This window comes from Gopherus evgoodei, chromosome 4, assembly GCF_007399415.2.
Source record: "Gopherus evgoodei ecotype Sinaloan lineage chromosome 4, rGopEvg1_v1.p, whole genome shotgun sequence".
Classification (NCBI taxonomy): domain Eukaryota; kingdom Metazoa; phylum Chordata; order Testudines; family Testudinidae; genus Gopherus; species Gopherus evgoodei.
The window spans coordinates 148,170,477-148,184,111 of record NC_044325.1 but is presented as its reverse complement, the minus strand read 5'-3'; the positions used below and the strand labels follow the sequence as shown (position 1 = coordinate 148,184,111).

The 13,635-nt window shown below is 47.7% G+C and overlaps 1 long non-coding RNA gene across 1 annotated transcript; it reads left to right on the top strand.

Moving 5' to 3' along the window:
- The first annotated feature begins 437 nt into the window (after positions 1-437).
- LOC115650997 lies at positions 438-3,523 on the top strand. Its single transcript, XR_004000289.1, has 3 exons — positions 438-479; positions 2,504-2,626; positions 2,963-3,523. It is a non-coding gene; the product is annotated as an uncharacterized LOC115650997 (long non-coding RNA).
- Positions 3,524-13,635: the final 10,112 nt, after the last annotated feature.

Sequence of the window (13,635 nt, the reverse complement as noted above, 5' to 3'; positions counted from 1 at the left end):
GAGTGACCAGACAGAAAGTGTGTAAAATCAGGACAGGGATGGGAGGCGTGGGAGGGTGAAAGGAGCCTATATAAGAAAAAGACCCCAAAATTGGGACTGTCCCTATAAAATACAGATATGTGCTCACCCTACCCCAATCCCGATTTTTCACACATCTGGCTAACCCCAGCCAAGCCCTGTGTGACATTCCAATCCTGGCTGCCTGCCCAGGAAGTGAGTTACTTTCACTTTCATTCCTCAGCAAGCAGCCAGCCTCGCCTCCCCCCACCTACTCCCAGCACCTCACCCAACCCAGCCCTGACGGAGGGGATGGAGGAGAGAGAGGGGTGCTCCTGGGGAGGAGGGAGAAAGGAGGGGGTGCTCCGTGGGGCCGGGGGGAGAAGAATGGATGTTATGGGAGACAACAAAGGATACTGGTTCCAGAGCCACAGAGCCTGCCTCACCTGACCTCAGCCGGGGGGAAAGAGTCACACTCACAGGTGAGCTCCTTTCCCAACCCTACCCCTCCCCTTCCCAGAGACCCCAGCAGCCAATCCCATTCCTCAGACTGTGCTGCATTCGGCTCTCTCTAGGACCCAGCAGCCCTGCTTCTACACTGTCTGGGCTGCCTGCAGAGTGGTGCCCCCAGGCAGTGTGAGGCCCTACGCCGTTGCCTATTCTGCCTATGCCTAAGGACGGCCCTGGCCCCAGGTATTATTCTACCCCAGGAAGATCAAGGTCAGAGGTACTCTTGGAACTCTCTAGATATGGGGTTCTCAAACGGGGGGTCGGGACCCCTCGGGGGGTCACAAGGTTATTACTTGGGGCGTCATGAGCTGTCAGCCTCCATCCCAAACCCCACTTTGCCTCCAGCATTTATAATGGTGTTAAATACGTAAAGAAGTGTTTTTAATTTAAAAGGTGGGTCACACACAGAGGATTGCTATGTGAAAGGGGTCACCAGTACAAACGTTTGAGAACCACTGCTCTAGATAGCATGTTTGGTAGCCCTCCCGAAGCAGTAGCTGGGAAGGACATAAGAACGGTCCTACTGGGTCAGATCAAAGGTCCGTCTAGCCCAGTATCCTGTCTACTGACAGTGGCCAATGCCAGGTACCCCAAAGGGAATGAACAGAACAGGTGGTCATCAAGTGATCCATCCCCCATCGCCCTTTCCTAGCTTCTGGCAAACAGAGGCTAGGGCCACCATCCCTCATCTATGGACCTATCCTCCGTAAATGTATCTAGTTCTTTTTTGAACCCTGTTATGGTCTTGGCCTTCACAATATCCTCTGGCAAGGAGTTCCACAGATTGACTGTGCGTTGTGTGAAGAAATACTTCCTTTTATTTGATTTAAACCTGCTGCCTATTAATTTCATTTGGTGACCCCTAGTTCTTGCGTTATGAGTAGTAGTACACAACACTTCCTTATCTATTTTTTCCTACACCAGTCATGATTTTATAGACCTCAATCATATCTCCCCTTAGGAGAGACAAGGGCTGCTCTTTACTCATAGAAAAGAAACCAAATGGAATGAGAGATCCAATTGCTAACCTCAGGAGACTAGACCCATGTCTTTCCACTTAGGGTTTCTGGTAATAGAGCTCTTTACCACCCCCCTAGGTGCTTTGAAAATATTTACCCACCCTCAGCCCTGTGAAACAAGCAGGTTTCATCACTCCCATTTTGTAGACAGGACAACTAAAGTGCAGAGAGGTGCAGTGACTTGTGTCGGGCAGTCCAGTGAATCAGGGAGCATGCCAGGATGGCAAGCACCAGTCCTGCACTTAGACTATCAGCTCCTCCTATCACTCGCTATCGGCCAGGGACAACAACAATTTGGTGCATGTGGAGATGGTGAAGTACATGCCTAACCTGCCAGCTACAGGAGATAGCCCTGGCCATTAACTGAACCCCTGGGGCCATGGAATGAGCCAGCTGCCCCTGGCACCCCCCCCACACCTAGCTTCATTACCATGGGCGGGGCCCGAGAGGTAAAAGGTTTCCAATCTGTCACCTCTAGCTGTGCAAATTGTATCTTAGGCAGCTCACTCTTCCAACTCTGCTTGGATTTTGTAGGAAGTTTTTAAACTCAGCAGTAACTCTGTGGTGGAAACTATAGCTGTAACAAACATTTAAATTACACCAGCCATCTCCACCCGCTCAGAGCTCAATGCCAAAGTCTGCGTCAGACACCAACCTTCTGCAGGGAATCCAGCTGAGTCACAGGCAGCCTGGCCCTGCCTTGTTCTGAATCCATGCAGCATTTCAGTCCACAGCACAGGAACCCACTCTCCATACATGTCCCTGCCCCACCACAGTTTCCAGCACCCCATTTTTCCATTCTTTTGCTTTAAAGAGGCACTTGCAACATTTTTCCCTCCTCTGGAAGGGAAACCCTATTGTTGTTAAAAGTATATCTGCACCATTCTAGTGATGTCAAATGGTGATGGGGCATAAGCAACACACTGCATTCTGCAGCTCTCGAATATGAGGACAACCTGTTTTTCCCCTCAAAGTAGAGCATGGATGGTTCTGAGGCCTGCAGTCAACAGTCCAGAAAGTGTGCCTGCTAGATTTAACTGACAGCTTCCTCTGACCAGTGTGTGGCTATGGGGCCAACTGGATGAGCAGTTCAGCATCAGGTAATTATACCAAGCACAGACTGCGACATGGGTGGGTTGCCCTCCTTTCTGAGTGCCACTGAAATATCAAACTGCAGTGATAATATTCTAAAGCTATTGCCTATATCAGAGCTTACTCCTTTTAGAACCCTTGCTTACTGAATGCTGCACAGGGATTCCTATGCATAAGCTCTGTAGCTGGTGCTAACAATTGCTCATGCTGTGGCCATCCTAACTCGGATTTCAGAGTGTCTCTGGACACTTTCAAATTCTGATTCAGTCCTGTGTCATTTTCAGAAGCTTTGAAATGAAAAACAAACAGTGACTTACATTCCTGCGTTATCTTTCATTTGAAAGGATCCCAGAGTGCTTTACAAGCTGCACAGAATGATCACTCACCCGTCACTGAATTGCAGCTTCCTTTGGGTTAGCACACAGCTGCCATTCTGGAATGTGATTGCTTGGAATTAACAATGGATTGTTCATTCTGCAATGTCAGAGCGAAAAGTCACCGAGTGGAACAAGAACCTTTATTGATAAGATTGCAATATCGCTGCTACCTGTAACAAAGATGTCAATCTTCATTTGCTCCCTGCACAGGTCATGCAGGTGAATGAACTTCTTGTGTGTTCACAAGTTCTGAACGGAGGTTGTAGTACTTTGTTAATTCTATTCCAGGCAATGTGGCTCCTACAGACTGAGAATTTATCACTTAGGAAGATGACACATGGAGTGGGGCAAAAACATGTTGGAAACTTGTTTAAAAAAACAAATAAAAGATCACCCACAACCCACACACTAGTGGAAAAAAGGCAGATTTGGCAACACAAACATTTTGCAAATCCATATTGGTTTTGATGAATTGTTCATTTCAAAAACAATCAAAAATCGAAATGTTTAATGTTGACATTTTCAAAACATTATTTTCCAGTTTGAAATTACTTTTCTCAAACTTTCATTTTATTTAAAAAAAATATAAAAACATTAAAAAATGATCAAAATAAAAATGTAGCTTGACCCAAAGTGACCTTAAGTCACCAACATTTTTCATTTATGGTCCAACCCAAACAGATTCTCTCCAACTTTTAAAAGTTGCCAACTAACTGACAAATCCATTATTTGCACAGCTTAATCCACACCACCAGGCTTGGCTGGCAATAATATGTCAGGTCCTCTTGTATATGGGCCCAAATTGCTGGTTATGACCATGATACGGAAATGTACTATTCTTGACATGACACAGAGACACACCCTGTGCAAAGAACATAAGCAGCACATTTATATTTTTACATACCTTTTTATACTTATAGTAAAGCTGCCAACTTTGCTGCAGCCACCATTGCTGAGAACAAAATGTTAAAATCCTGCTAGCAGCTCTGCACGACAAGCCTGTGGGTCAGGCTGAAAGGAATTGCTTGGTTAAGGTGGAATGTCATAGCAGAAGCTGTAAAAAAAAGAAATTGCAAAGACTCTAGCAGCAAGGTGGGAATCTGCTGCTGTTCCGGAGGGTCTGATCCAGCTCAGAGCTGACCACTTTCCTGCATTTTCCACTCCCTTGGAACCTTACAAGGCCCAAGTGATAGAGCTGCCCTTTTAAAAGATGACACTCATATTGGAGGGAGATTAGCCCAACAGTATATGGAGGATGTGATGCGGGGGGGCTAATTCTAAACCAGTGCTTATCTGAAGACAGCCTTAATGCTTAGCTGCTTATTAAAGACCTATCAAGACAAAAGTTAAACAGGCCATTAAGCAGCACTCCAGTGGATTAACGTCAGGCTGTCTCCCTTATGTTGTAGGTTTTCAAAATTCCTTTGAAGTTTGTGAATTAGAAAATCACTTTCCAAGCCATATAACTTTGAGGCTTAGATGTTTCCTAGCAGCTTTGTGGTAGAGGAACAGCTGACTAATCCGTTAGGATTTAATGAGGTTAACTAACACACACAATTTTGTATGGGCACTGTAGGTGGTATTTTGGTGAATAACATGAACAACAACAAACAGAGCGCTACAGAGATCAGTCAGAGGAGGGACCAACTGTACAGTGTCTGCAGAAGATGCTCTTTTCTCCCACAGGACACTTATAGGGAATCTGGTCTCTTCCCCATTAAATAATAATTATTAACAGTATTTGCATGCAACTCCTCTTAAAGTCAATAGGATTCTGCATTTTATTTCAAGGTGTTCATTTTTGATCTATAAACCCCAAATATAGTTTGTATCCTGACTAAGCAGGAAATCACCTCTCCCCCTACCAGGTAGCAGCATGACAATTGGAGCATTTTCACTAACAGTCCATAGCATTTAACATATGGGAACAGGTAGTACATCGTAGGGCCCCTGACTCTGGAACTTGCTTCCTGCTATTAGTCCGTCAGAGCCTGAATCTACTGGCTTTCGAAGGATAGTGTGAGACCCACCTATTCATTCAGGCACTCAGGGTGGGGAAGAGAGCATAGTAAGGGTACTACTAATATTGAGCTATTTCAGTTCTGGAGATCATTTAATTTGATATGATTAATGAGCTATGTGTTATTTATTTAAACTTCTGCAGATATACTTAGAGCTTGTTAGATAAGGACACTTTAGAAGTCAATAAATAAATGATCGGCCTTAGAAAACAACTAGCACTACCTTGTGTGGGTATAGGCAGGCTACCTGGCACTTATAGGAGGGAAGTATCAGTGCCTTTCCCAGTTGCTTTTGGGGTGTCTCTTTGATATTCCAGCTGCTGCAGTACCTTCCCTCCCCCAGGCACAGTTAGACTGTTGCTTCCTAACTTGCAGGTGGAGCAGAGTTGGAAGAGAATGGACAGCTAGTGATTTGTCTGCATTCTTATCTGTTCATTAAAGAGCTTTGCAAAGCAGGCAATGAAGTAACTGCTTCATGCACTGGAGACTGTACAATGAACGTAATTTCATATTTATAGTTGAAGCTGAAGCGGAAGTCACATGAGTTGACACAAATTCATTAGGATGAAATTACAGTGAGCAAAACTTAGGCTGCCCAATTATTTTTAGCAAGGAAACATAATTAACGGCAGGTTCACATCAAATACTGCCTGGTGCCACAAATCAGGTTCAGAGGCTGAAGCGTGCATTATATTATGAAAGCACAAACACCCAGATGGGAGAAGGAAGGCAGGATCAAAACAATAGCAGACCAGGGAGTGGAGTTTGTGTTTTAGTGGAAGGTGCTGGTCGGGCCTGGAAGAAGACAACCAGCAATACCTACAGCTTTAGGCATGTAGAACAGAACACCTGCCTTGACCACCTCCCTTATCAGAGAGGGTTAGGGGGACACTCACCATCAGGGCCTGAGGGAATGCAGTTGGAGGGAGAGTGGCGAGGAAGGTCCAGTAGCTGAGGGCTGGCTGGAGAGCTGAGCCACAGGAGTAGAGCCAGCTCTTGTGGTGAGGCCCTAGCACATGGGGCCAGGCATCCAGGGAGGCAGTCCTGGGGCTGTTGGGTCAGAATGGGGACCAGAAACTGCTCCTTTTGTGTGGGATCCCAGAGCTAGGGCCTATATAGACCAGAGAACTGGAGAGAAGCCCAAAAAGAGCTGTGAGTTGAACCTAGGAGTGGTGGAAGAAGCATTAGTTTGAGTATTTGTGACAGACATTTTAAGTACCTTGGAAGGGAACTGAACTTTGAACTTGTACGTGACTTGGCCGAAGGGCCCAGCCACGGAGGACCCAGACAGAGGCAGACAGCCTGCAGGATGCACAGGAGCTGGGGAGGATACCTGCAATGTAACGGTTACACCTTGGCACCAGGGGGCCATCTTTATTTCAGAAGACCTGCCACTATTCCCATCCATGCCAAGGTTTCAGTCTCAGCTGCAGCATTAGCTATGGATTCATGACCATGGTGCCATGATAACAGATTCAAAGCCCAAACTGTCCATGAAACTTTTGGAATGAACAAAGCTTTCAGGCAGTTCCAATGTCGCTGGGGGAAGGGTCAGCCTATGGTGGGATGGGGGCATATTGCACCTTTCGGGGATGTTCTGTAGTTTTGCTGCAAGCCTTTACCCCACATCCTAAATTCCAAGAAGCTTCCCAGAGTCCTGTTCAGGCTGCTGCCCTAAACCTCCCACCGGAAGTTTCCTGATTAATCAAAACTGTTTAATTAAAATGATTAGATAAGGTAGATAAAAAGGAAGCTCATTAGTCTCTTCCAACAAGTCTAGATCCAATTAATTGACTGATCACCACATACAGTGATCACATTAAATGACTTCCATCATAGTAAGCACTAACACAGACAATTCTCCGGTTTGCTCTGACACAGTGAACCAGAATTTTCAGAAATAGGTACTGAGGGTTAGGCCCTAATTTTCAAACCTGTTCCAGCTCCTGTTAGAGTCAGGGGGAGGGAGGCTCATATACTCAGCACCTCTGAAAATCCAGCTCAAGGAGTCCATATGTAGTCACCTAAATAAAAGAGCCTGTTTTTTGAAACTGCTGTGCACCTACATCTCCCAGTGAGCTCAGTGGAATCTGTAGGATGCTCACACCTTTTGAAAAATAGGCCATTGATTTAAGTGCCTCAGTATGGATTAGGAGCCTAACTTTGGGCACTCATTTTAAAAAAATATATTGGCCAGGCTTTTTAGGGTTCTTGGCACTTATCTCATGCTGCATCAGCATCTCTCATCTTTATCAGGCGTTTGGGAAATGATCAGAAGACAAGGAGAAAAAAAGAAAAAAAAAGTGTTTCCCTCAAGTCTGGAAAAAATATCAAATCTATCTTGAATAAGTACCCAAATGTATTGCATTTTCCTTCCTTTTCAGAAAAAGGGCTTTTAAGAAATGTATTTCACATCCCCTTACTTGGTGTCATAACAGGACATCAATTTAAAAGCAAACAGTTTCCCAGAGCACCGCAAACTGCCCCATGTTGGCAGCGATCTGCCACAGAGAAATGGCTTGGGGTTGCATCCCCCTAGGAACGGCTCTTATCTTGTGGCACCTTAGAGACTAACAAATTTATCTGAGCGTAAGCTTTCGTGGGCTACAGCCCACTTCCCAAGAAAGCTTATGCTCAAATAAATGTGTTAGGGTATGGCTACACTTGCACTTGCTTTGAAGTTTCGAGTGTGGTCGCAGCACCAGCGCTGGGAGAGAGCTCTCCCAGTGCTACACGTACTGCACATCCTCTACGGGTGTAGCTTGCAGCGCTGGGAGCCGTGCTCCCAGCGCTGTGGCACTGTTTACACTGAGGCTTTACAGCGCTGTATCGTGCAGCGCTCAGGGGTGTGGTTTTTTCACACCCCTGAGCACGAAAGTTGCAGCGCTGTAAAGCACCAGTGTAGCCATGGCCTTAGTCTCTAAGGTGCTACACATACTCCTGTTCTTTTTGTGGATATAGACTAACACGGCTGCTACTCTGAAACCTGATCTGATCTTGAGACTTAGTTCACTGTGGCTTCCCATTTAATTTTAACAGCCTTTGCTGGTGTTAATAGGAGGAAGGTGGTGGAGGAGGGGCAGGAGGGAATGTGGAAGTGCTGGTAGGATGAAGCAGCATTTGCCATACTAAGTACCTCTGTAAATTAGCCTAGAGAGGATACCCAGAAACTCCTCCACAAGTGCAAAGACTGGGGGAGGGGGAGGTGAGCGTGCTACTTAGACTTTGGCAGTGAGTGGGACCACATGCGCTCAAGCCCCAGCCCTACCCCTAAGCAAGGAGTAGCAATGAGGTCAACTCTGAGGCCATGGCTACACTGGAGAGTTGCAGCACTGCAAGTCACTCTGTGTCCACACTTGCAAAGCACAGCCAGTGCTGCAACTTCCTGGTTGCAGCGCTGGCTGTACACCTGGTCTGCCTCGGGTGTAGCGATTCCAGCGCTGGTGATGCAGCGCTGGTCATCAAGTGTGGACACCAACAGCGCTTTTATTGGCCTCCAGGGTATTAGGAGGTATCCCAGCATACCTTTTCAGCCACTCTGCTCATCGTTTCACACTCCACTGCCCTGGGCTCAGGTGACCCGCCCTTTAAATGCCCCCGGGGAATTTTAAAAATCCCCTTCCTGTTTGCTCAGCCAGGTGTAGAGTGCAATCAATCAATCAGTGACCATGCCTCCATGCCCCAAACGAGCCCCAGCATGGAACACTTCCGAGCTGCAGGACCTCATCAGTGTTTGGGGTGAGGAAGCTGTGCAATCACAGCTGCGCTCCAGCCGTAGAAATTATGATACCTATGGGCAGATATCAAAGTCCTTGCTGCTAAGGAGCCATGAACAGGACGCGTTGCAGTGCAGGGTAAAAGTAAAGGAGCTGGGCAGTGCCTATTGCAAAGCCCGTGAGGGAAATTGCCGCTCAGGAGCTGCCCCCACGACCTGCCGTTTTTACAAGGAGCTGGATGCCATACTTGGGTGTGACCCCACTGCCAATCCGAGGAGCACGATGGAGAGTTCGGAGCAGGGAGAAGTGGGGGAGGGTGTAGAGGAAGCCGAGAGTGAGGCTACTGGGGTGGAGGGAGACACCCCGAAGTCCCAGGAGGCATGGATCCAGGAGCTCTTCTCAAGCCAGGAGGAGGCTAGCCAGTCGCAGCAGCTGGAACTTGTTGGTGAAGAAGAAGCAGAGGAGCGGGTTCCCGGTAAGCAGATTTTATTTTTAGGATGGAAATGTTTTGGGAGAGGATGGTTTGGGTTATGGCTGCCTGCATGCTTGCCTAAATGTGGAATAGCCCATTGATTTGGTTATCACATCTCTGTAATCGGCCTTGGTAATCTCTTGAAAAGTTGGAGCCAGAGCGTGGGCAATGTGCTTGTGCAAGTTTATAGGGAGAGCCACCGTGGTCCTTGTCCCGGTCAGGCTAACTCGTCCGTGCCACTGTGCCGCGAGGGGTGGGGGGACCATTACTGCACACAGGCAAGCTGCATAGGGACCAGGGCGGACTCCACATTGCTGTAGAAGACCCTCCCTCTCTTGCCAGGTAACACGCAGCAGGGATATATCTGGCAGTAGAAAATCCTGTTGAGAATGTAGGGATAGTGTTCAGTGCAGGTCCCTGCTCTCTGCTTTCCCCAGTGCAGGTCCCAAAGTACCTGCTCTCTGCTTTCCCCAGTGCAGGTCCCTGCTCTCTGCTTTCCCCAGTGCACAGAAACCCCAGTGAGCCCTCAGGCAGTTCCCCTTCCCAGGTGAAGTCGCGGCAGAAACACTCACCCCATTGCTCGCCATGCCTTCGCTGCCGTGGCCTCTCTGTGCTATGTTAGGTATGTGAGAATGATGCTACAAGAAGTCTACAAACTCCTTCACTGTGTGATAATAAACAATGTAGCCTCTGTGTATTAAATGTTTCTATTTATGTTTTTTTAAGTGACCTTGAATAATCCAGCACTATCACCGCCTGCCCGACAGTTACAGAACTTGAGGAAAAATCCTCGAAAATCAAAAGAAGATTTGATCAAAGCAGTTATGAATCAGTACGCCAGAGAGAGTAAGAAGATACAGGAATGGAGAGAGAAAATGCATGAGTGGAGGCAAACACAAAGCAGGAGAAAGGAATTGGCTACCAAGAAAAGCACGAAGCAGCTGATAAGCCTCCTGGCTCGCCAAACTGACTGTATGCAGTCTCTTGTAGCCATGCAGGCAGATCAGTACTGTGGTAACCCCCACCCCTTCCAAAGCTCTCTCTCTTGTTCCCCAGTATTTGCACAAAACACCTTTCTCCAGCAGCCTGTTTCTTACCACCCCCAGCTGCCCCCAACACCTGTACGATCACCTACCAGCCCTGATAACTACAACCCTTACCCTATGCACTCAACCCCCATCACGATGCAGCATATTAATCCTGGAGTGCAGCAGGCATTGAACAGCAATCCAAGCAGGACATATTCAAACCTCTGAATGTACAGTCCACCACCCTACCCCCCCTGCCCTTTTATGTACTGTATTTTGAATAAATGATTTCTTGGCTTAAAAAACATTTTTTATTATTGAAGGAAGTGATAAATACTGTACCCCAAGGGAAAAACGGGCACAGCAAAGGCACCAAACATTACTGTTGGCTTTCAGCCTCAAATTGCTCCCTTAAGGCATCCCTAATCCTTGAAGCCCTTTGCTGGGCCTCTCTAGAAGCCCTGCTCTCTGGCTATGCAAATTCAGCCTCTAGGCATCGAACCTCGGAGGCCCATTCCTCACTGAATCTTTCACCCTTCCCTTCACAAATATTATGGAGGGTACAGCACACGGATATAACAGCGGAGATGCTGCTTTCCCCCAAATCTAGCTTCCCGTAGAGACACCTCCAGCGCGCCTTTAAACGGCCAAAAGCACACTCCACAATCATTCTGCACCGGCTCAGCCTGTAGTTGAACCGGTCCTTGCTCCTGTCAAGCTTCCCTGTATACGGTTTCATGAGCCATGGCATTAAGGGGTAAGCGGGGTCTCCAAGGATCACAGTGGGCATTTCGATGTCCCCTACTGTGATCTTGCGGTCTGGGAAAAAAGTCCCGGCCAGCAGCTTCCTGAACAGGGCACTGTTCCGAAAGATGCGTGCATCATGCACCTTTCCAGGCCATCCTGAGTAAATGTCAGTGAAATGCCCATGGTGATCCACAAGCGCTTGGAGAACCACAGAGAAATACCCCTTGCGATTAATGTACTCTGATGCCAGGTGGGGTGGTGCCAGAATAGGAATATGCATCCCATCTATTGCCCCTCCACAGTTAGGGAAACCCATTTGTGCAAAGCCATCCACAATGTCCTGCACGTTCCCCAGAGTCACAGTTCTTCTTAGCAGGGTGCGATTAATGGCCGTGCAAACTTGCATCAACACTATTCCAACGGTCGACTTTTCCACTCCAAACTGGTTCGCCACCAATCGGTAGCTGTCTGGAGTTGCCAGCTTCCAGATTGCAATAGCCACCGGCTTCTCCACTGGCAGGGCAGCTCTCAATCTCGTGTCCCTGCACCGCAGGATAGGGACGAGCTCAGCACACAGTCCCATGAAAGTGGCTTTTCTCATCCGAAAGTTCTGCAGACACTACTCGTCATCCCAGGCTTGCAGGACGATGTGATCCCACCACTCAGGGCTGGTTTCCCGAGCCCAAAGGCGGCGTTCCACGGTGCTGAGCACGTCCGTTACTGCCACAAGCAATTTAGTGTCTTGCACGTCAGGTGAATCAATATCATCGTCTGACTCCTCACTGTCACTTTGGAGCTGAAGGAATAGCTTCACTGCCATGCGTGATGTGCTGGCAACATTCATCAGCAAGGTCCTCAGCAGCTCGGGCTCCATTTGTAATAGAAATCGCGCTGCAGACTCACAATGCCGCCAAACTGCTTGGAATGTGTAGCAAAGCACCACGGGGCATTGGAACAGGAAGCAGAAAGACCCGCACCCTTCCGTCCCCTTCCCACAAGCCACAGCGCCAAAATGGGACGAGGTGCTCTGTGGGATAGCTGCCCACAATGCACCACTCCCAACAGCACTGCAAATGCTGCAAATGTGGCCACACTGCAGCGCTGGTAGCTGTCAGTGTGGCCACACTGCAGCGCTGGCCCTACACAGCTGTACGAACACAGCTGTAACTCCCAGCGCTGCACAAATGTAAGTGTAGCCATACCCTGAGTCACATGAAGCCAAAAGAGAAGGAATAATTGGCAAAGAACAAGAAGAAGAGCAATGATTTTTCAGCGAGGAGAGCAGCAGGGCCCTGGGGCTTCAGCAATATTTTCATATGGATTGAAGCCCTGGACTGGAGCCCTGGATCCTGAATGTTTCTGATACAATGTGCACAGCAAATCTCCACGAGAGCGCACACATGCACACTGTGTGTCTGCTCTGAAACAGTCTGCATCAAATTCAATATAACATGGCTGCCAGAGTCCTCAGAGATTTAAAGGTGCAGTACACAGAAGCCAAAAGGCATAAGAGTTCTATTGTTAAATGCATCACGCTAAGAGATGTCCTGTTCCTGGAACGTTCCTCAGCTAGTCAGAGTGCCACCTACTCCCAGCTAGGTCCCCTCTGACAAGGAGACACTGATGAACTGGTTAGAACCAAAGCCCTGTCACCCCTTTCCAGAGCATGATCGGAGTAATACGAAAGGAACGCCAGCAGCCAGGCATACAAGGGCTGTCAGCCTGTGCTCTGACTATGCTACATTTGTCTTACCTGGATCTTAGGTATGTATTTGTAGCTGCATGGCATGCTGCAAGCTCAGCACAGTTCATTGACATTCCTTGTGGAAGAAGAACTTTTATTCTCAACTCTGTCATGTCACCTACATTCCCTTGCTCCTGACTATAACTCGACACTGGGGAGCAACAAAACCACAGCAAGATTTAAAGTTTCGAGCTGTTAGGCTCTGCACCTTTCAGTTGAGCCTACAAAGAATGGGCTGTACATCATCCTCATAATGATACAGACAGACAGTAAGGAAGAGAGTCCTCAGAGTCAGCAGTGATCTCTGTGGGAAGACTAAAATCACCCACACACATTCAGAAAAAGTAACTCGGTGTGGCTAATATTTAAAAAGGTACAACCTGCTACAGACACTTACACTCCAAGAAAAACACCATGAAGCCCAGATCCCAGTAGCTTCCCATTTCTGGGTTGGCTGCCCAGGATCCTGAACCAGAGATTAATGAATTTTCTAAACTTCAGTGTCAACCTCCGATACGCCATGGTTTTAGTTCTTTCTTCAGTGCCAGCCAAAAGCAACGATGTGCTAAAATGTTCCTCTCCACCCCTCCCTTCCACTGCAGCTCAGCACTGCACTGCCCCTCCTCACCTCTTGCTCTGGGGCGGTTGTGGTTACAAACTAAGATGATAGATTTACTTCCTGGCACAAGGTGACTGTCATGGGCTCATCAGAAGAAGCCTTGGGTTATGATGAGTCTACAGAGGGGGCCTTCCTGACCTGGGCATCAGACACTTTGAATATTGAGGTTGCCGTTAGAGTTGGTCAGGGCACTCACTTGAGATGTGGGAGTGCCAGATTCACAGTCTACATCACACAGATACCCAAACCTGAAAATGCACAAACATGAAACCAAACTGGGATCTGGCTGCTGA